Raw genomic sequence first — 6792 nt, forward strand, 5'->3', positions numbered from 1 at the left:
GGAGGTAGAATGAGAATGCATAAGTATTATGAATACTAGTCCCAGGGGTACAGATCATTTTTGATGTGTGATATCGGCACACCCATTTTTACTTCTCATACACTCTTCTAATTTTCGGTTGTCAAATCAAATGAATTGAAAAAGATTAAAGGATAAAATTTAACAAAAGATGTGTGAAAAGTAAAAATAAGTGTGTGAATAGCACACCCCATCATTTTCTAAGTACTCTTCTTCTGTCAAGACTCATCTCAGTTCTCTAAATACTCTTCTTCTGTCAATACCCATCGGTAAGATGGGAGACAAAAGTTGCAGGAATGCAGCGATGAAGTAGTGAAGTGATGAAGCAATACAGGGGTTTAGGGTAATGCCGCAAAGGGTTGCCCAACAGCCCAAACTTTCCAGCCAGTGCCAGTATTGCATTCCTTGCAAAATTAAATCTACCAAAGAAGAGAAAGAAAATACAAAGCTAGAGAGGGAGAGACGATATTGACACGTTTAAGATAAAACAATTCCGTTTCTTATTCATCACAAACAATCGAGTCCAACAACGTAGCTGCAAGTCATAGCTTAATTCTAAATACACAGGGTAAGAACTGTAATAAGTGACACTGCAGCTATCCACATCTCAAGCACACTTCCTGTCAACGATTTGGTTTCTTCACAATGAGAATGAGGTGACCAGATTCCCGAATTCAGCGCCCTACAGTCTTCGTAAGAAACCTGCGTAGACAAACCGATATTAATAACAAGAAACAAGATCAGATGCATGCACTGCAGAAACCTTATAAACAAAAGCTTCTTGGGAACAAAATCTGGGTCAGAGTTGAAAACTCAGTTTTGTAGATTAACTTATTTAACTTTCGGGGAGGATTCATTGTTTTCATTCCAAAATATAAGTTCCACATTCAAACAACAAAATGGGACTATGATCGTCTCTTTTCCTTCATCTTAACCTATTCTCAACGTGATTGCAGAGCCTAACTAAGCACAAATATTACTTAAGCATGTGAGGGCATTACTGGCAACAGAAACATTAAAAGTTTAAGCAGCAAAGCGGATCCCAAAAGTCTATCTTTGCTCATTCAAATTAGGCAACCAAAAATTCTGATGGTCATGGTGCCTAGGTAATAGAGCAACAATCAAACATAACGCAAGTTGGCACCATTGAGAAACTACTACAAAATACCAGCTACTGAGTACTAACTTAGATTGCGAGTGGCAACTAAATCGAAACATGAACATTTCTAGTGTTCTAGTGAGCTTAACGGATTTCATAACTCAGAATTATCAATGTGTGGGCATTTATGGCAGCAGAAACATTACAAGCTTAAGCTGCAAAGTGAATCCCAAAGTCTACTTTTGCACCTGAGACTAGGCAACCAATAATTTGATGGTCACGGAGCCTTGCTCTAGTGCAATATCAAAACTAATGCTAGTTCACGAGACTGACACGACGAACTACAAACCGCTGACTTAGATTGCTAGTGGCAACTACATCTAGGCCATTGCTCTATGACCGAGCTCCGAGCGTGCGATCTTCTTCTCTAGTAAAGGGATTGAATATTCATTCATAAACAAGATTTATTGAACAATGTATGGGTTTTTACTGGCAGCAGAACACTCGAAATTTAAGCTGCAAAGCGGCTCCCAACGTCGATTTTTGCACATTGAAATTAGGCACCCAATAATTCCATATGGTAATGGAGCCTAGGTAATAGTGCAGCAATCAAACCTAATAACAATTTACAATTGAGTTAAACTGGATTAGGGAACCAACAGAAACAACAGTCCAGTAGCAAAATTAAATTCCCCAAAAACCAACCAAATCAACTTTCAATTTTCTGATCCATAAATTGAAAATCTTCTTTAAAAGTTAAAACTACAGCAGCACTCATTCATTTGATTGACATTTGAACCACAAATTAGGGCTAGACATGCAATACGATTAAGAATTTTGGAATTTTTGCTTCAAATTAAAATTTTGGGGCCACAAACATATTCAAACCAAACAATAATTCTGTAAATTCAACAAAGATTGAAACTTTATAGATTGATAATACGATACCTTTGCAATCTGAATTTGGGAAGTAGTCCCAAACCCTAATTTGAGCCGCCATCAGAGCAGAGGACTGAGAGGGGAGAGGACCGTTGGGTTATTTATACAGGTTTCTGAAATTAGGGCGTTGGCTGGAAAAGCCGCTTTATCCAACGGCTGGAGGTAGAAGCTGCGTAATCGTACGGTTAGTATTGAATTTCGTCGAGGGCCCACAGTTAATGGTGGGCTCTCTTATGTTATTGGATTTCTTGCTCATGCTAATTCAGTAGAGAATTGGGCCTTTTGCTAAGTGGGTAACTCATGGTTTTGGGCTAAGAAATGGGCTTTAATTTGAATTGGTAATGTAGCCCATTTTGACTTGAGGAGATAAGTTTCTATCACGAACTCACGGTTGTGCCTCTCTCGACTTTTCTCTATCTCTTCACGTAATTTTACATTTCTTTGTTCATGTCAGGAAATAACTTCTATGTTGCGAGTGCAATGCACTCTCTTGAGTTTTCTCAATCTTTATCTTCAGTCTCCAAAAATATTTTTCTTCTCACCTGATCGATTATTCGAGGGCTTCATTAGTCTTAAGAGTCTTGGCTCAAGCAGCATGATATTTGAGGGTCAAGGAGGGCGATCTTTGTTGCCTACAAGCCCTGAGTGTCGTTGCACAATGATCTTTGTATTCAATCGATTCAACGCATCAAAACTGGTGAGCGATAGCCATTAGGTTTGATCCAACAACTTAGAAAATGTTGACACTCAATGCTTGTAGATACCAGAGAAAAATTGTAAGTACAGTAGAGATTTTAATCTACGAAAATAAAAATTTAAACTTAAGTACAAAAGAACAAGTACACTGCTTAAACGACTAATCTTTTTGCATCTGCTCCACCATTATAATAATTGATTTGCTTAATTAATTTTATATATTAAATGAGCATGTAGATGATAATGCATGCATGCAACATGCAGACATATATTATTGTGAATTTTAAGGCATCATTTTGGTCATATTTTCATTTTTTTTTAATATTCATATCTAATAATTGCTCTCTTCTACTAACTATTCGTATGCCTTGGAAACTGTGAGACCTCCCAACAAAAATAATAAGCTCTATATGGTCTAACTATGTAAGAGACAAACCGAACCACGAACGAGGATTCTTTCTTGATTCTCTTTGTGGGCATTCTCTCCTGATTCTCTTTGTGAGGATTCCAGAGATCTTCAAATCGTATTCGTTCATCATATATCGTGCGGTTAGTTTTTATCAGATATTATTCATATTTTATTTTAAACAAAAATATTTAAACTAATTTATGACCGCACAATGTACGATGAACAGACACGATTTGAGAATCCCATGATCCTTACAAAGAGGATCCGAAGAGGATCATCATTCTTGAACCACCATGGGGTGATATGGTAGTTAGAGATAAATTTCAAACTCGTATTTCGCACGATATGTTCTGGGTTAGATTTCTAGCGCTGTGTGAATTGCACAATGGTGGTTATGAAAGGTCGAAACGCCTCTATGAGTCTTCACAACTTTCCAAAAAGGTAGATTGCCGTGAACGAAATCACGAGTTGATCCCTTTTTAGAAAGAAAAAAAATAAGAGACAAACCGACCATCCAGAGTTGGCTACAAGATAAGATTCCTTTGTCTACCCATATGAGTGTACTTCAGTTGCAAAAATGGTTTAAGCAAGGTTTTAGGCTCATAGCTTCAAAGATCAAGAACGTTTATCTTTGCACTCGAGTTTCATGTTAAACCTTCTTTTCTTTTCATTAAGTGTTGGTGTAAAAATGGAAAAATTAAAAAGATAAACTATGTACGGTTCTATTTCTCTAACGATCAGATATATTCTTTACAAAAATACAATATGGTAGATACAAATATATTTTGACAATAATTTGTTGTCACAACCGTACCTTATTGATTTCATTTTCTTTAGGAGTAAGTTTAAATTAGGTCCCAAGTTCTTCTTGTTAATAGCACAAACAATAGAAAGGATAATATAGAATACAACAACAACAAAGTCTTATTCTATTAATTAAGGTCAACTATATAAATCTTAGAACGCTATTGTGCTCGGTTTTGCGTTAAGTCTTCCGTTAGCTACAAGTACACTATATTTTTTCTTAAAGTTTCTTTACAAGTCTTCGGTATGGTTTGGGGTTGAGGTGAATTTAAAAAAAGCTGGGGGCATTTTTGTGTTTGGCAAACTTCCAATTTCAGCTTTTTTTTTCATAGTTTTTGGTGGAAAAAGCTAAAAAACAGAAGTAGCAAAAGGCAGCTTTGAAAAACTGGCTTTTCAGCTTCTGCGCAAACCTCTAAAACACAGGTGAACAATGACCCTTTAATGAAAGTTTCTGGCAATCCTACCCTCCCTTCATCTTTATCATCCCCTTTCTGCTCCTCCTAGCTTCATCTCTACCAAAGATCTTTGAAGATTTGTGTCGCCCCCACTGTGAATCTACCTCATCCCTCCTCGTGAAAATCCAAATCGTCACCACCAGAGACGCACAAGGGTCGTTAAGAAGAGAGCCTTAGACTGCTATCATCACAAATTAACCAAAGTTGTTATACTCAAATGTGCTTGAAACTAAATCAGAATAAGCAGAGGAAGATTGCGGTGGGGAGGTCTTTCCTACAACCTTGCAGCGAGTGAGGGATGAGTGGAATCCGATTTCTGGGTTGCGGGGAGCTGAGTGAGGGAGGAGTGGAATCAGGTTTCTAGGTTGCGGGGAGAAGAGTGAGGGAGGACTGGAATTGGGTTTCTGGGTTTTCTTCTTCCTAATCTTCCTTGGGGTCCTATGGATAAGCTCGATTTTGGGGAATGAAGAAAAGAATATGATAGAGAAGTAGCGGAGGAAAAGAAGAGGGAAAGGAAGACACGGGGATAAGGGAAAGTGCAGAGAGAGCTGAATGTGGGGTTGTCTCAGTAGAGGAGATAGTGCAGAGAGAGAACTGAGAGTTTTCAAGATAGTTCTGCAATGTAGAAGGAAAGGAAGACACGGAGATAAGGGAAATGGGGTGTAGGCCCCACGACCACACAAAATCCTCACATAAAAATAGTAATATTAAATAAAATATCATAATAATGATATAGTATTATACCTTTTTTTTGTCATTTTATACAATCATAGCTGTTTTACATAAAAGTTTACCAAACACTATCATACTACTTTTTTTTTTCTTTCTAAAAGCACTTTTACAAAAAAGTTTACCAAACACTCTGCTGCTTTATTTCACAGTTATTCTCACAGCACAACAAAAGTAATTCTTTTTTCAAAGCATAGCAGTACCAAACCAAGCCTTCCTCTACCTCTTTTGTAGTGAATCTCTGTCTCATAGTTGTATTTTCTAACCAAAACATGTATAAAATATATGTGACAAACCAAAGGCCAAAAAAACTAGTCACACACAGAATACGTGTTTGTGTGGCTCGTACTGTTGCTCTCCACTACCTTTTGTGTGGTTTTTTCTTGTTTGGATTGTTTCTAGCCCCATTTGCTACCCAGCATGTTTAGGGTGTCAAGTGTTAAAGTTGAACGAACACCAGGTAGGATTTGATAACATCTTTCTATTAGGATCGATAGACACCCATGTGACCAGGCGGCTCTCAAGTTTCACCATTGATATAGAAGAGTTCGTATATACATGAACGACTGAGAGTTGCACACAAGTATATGAATGATTGCGCTGCTGATAAAATTAATTACTTTTTATTTTTATTTTTTTTATCAATAATAGAATCAATGAATAAGAGCCACACACACATATTTAAACGATTATGCCGTTAGCAAAAACTGTGACAAAAAATCATACACACGTATTTAAATGATTATACCTTCATCGAACATACAATGAGGAAGAGAATTGTTATAAACAAAGACTCGAGAGGTTGAGTTGGGACAGTTGATTTGAACAGCTATCCAACATTTTTAATTAAAAGATCAAATGGGATCATAAGTCGTAGCATCCGGCGTCCGATGGAGAGACGTTGCCAATTTTCTACTTGTAAATTATATTTCCCATGAATGCATGGAATGGTTGAATGGGAGCAGACGTATTTGACAATTTCAACCCTCGATTGATTTTCTTGTTGGTTTTGTTACTTGTTACTTGCAATATGGAAAATTTTTATGCGACATATTTGCACCTAATATCTAATATTATCTTCACTTATTTACGACATCTTTATGGATTTTCTGCCACTTTATATTTTGACACAGTATTTTATAATATTAGCATGAAAATTTTTAAATGTAAGTGACATAGAGTCTATGAAAAGTTAGACTTTGGAAAAGTCTTCTTAGCATTTATCCTGCAGAGTGTTGTTAAAGGATAGTGCTAATTACATTTTTTTTACCTCTCACACACATTTGTTTATTTTTGGTCATAGATCTTCTTTAGTCCATTTGATCTGACGACAGAAAATTAAGAAGGATGCGTAAAAAGTAAAAATAAGTGTGTGAAAAACACTAGTCGTTACTAAATTGTGTGGCTAATAATATATTAGTGATTTTGGGGACAGATAATCAAACTTAGAATCTTATATACAAAAGTAAATACTCTTAATAACTTCAACTATAATGTAAAAATATCACAAATTTTCTTTCATAAAATGAAATAATGTAGCACATCGAACAATGTAAAATATATCTTTAAAAAAAAAAAAAAGTAGATTCGAACTCAGTGATTAAAAAGTTTTATTTATACTTGGATGGTTGGTAAAGATACGT

The 6792-nt window shown here is 36.2% G+C and overlaps 1 long non-coding RNA gene across 1 annotated transcript; it reads right to left on the reverse strand.

Moving 5' to 3' along the window:
* Positions 1-494: 494 nt before the first annotated feature.
* LOC137709420 (uncharacterized) lies at positions 495-2175 on the reverse strand. Its single transcript, XR_011064858.2, has 2 exons — positions 2066-2175; positions 495-720 (listed from the first exon to the last, which is right to left on the reverse strand). It is a non-coding gene; the product is annotated as an uncharacterized LOC137709420 (long non-coding RNA).
* Between the last annotated feature and the right edge of the window lie 4617 nt (positions 2176-6792).

Source organism: Pyrus communis, chromosome 17, assembly GCF_041283825.1.
Source record: "Pyrus communis isolate YQ-2024b chromosome 17, ASM4128382v1, whole genome shotgun sequence".
Taxonomy (NCBI): domain Eukaryota; kingdom Viridiplantae; phylum Streptophyta; class Magnoliopsida; order Rosales; family Rosaceae; genus Pyrus; species Pyrus communis.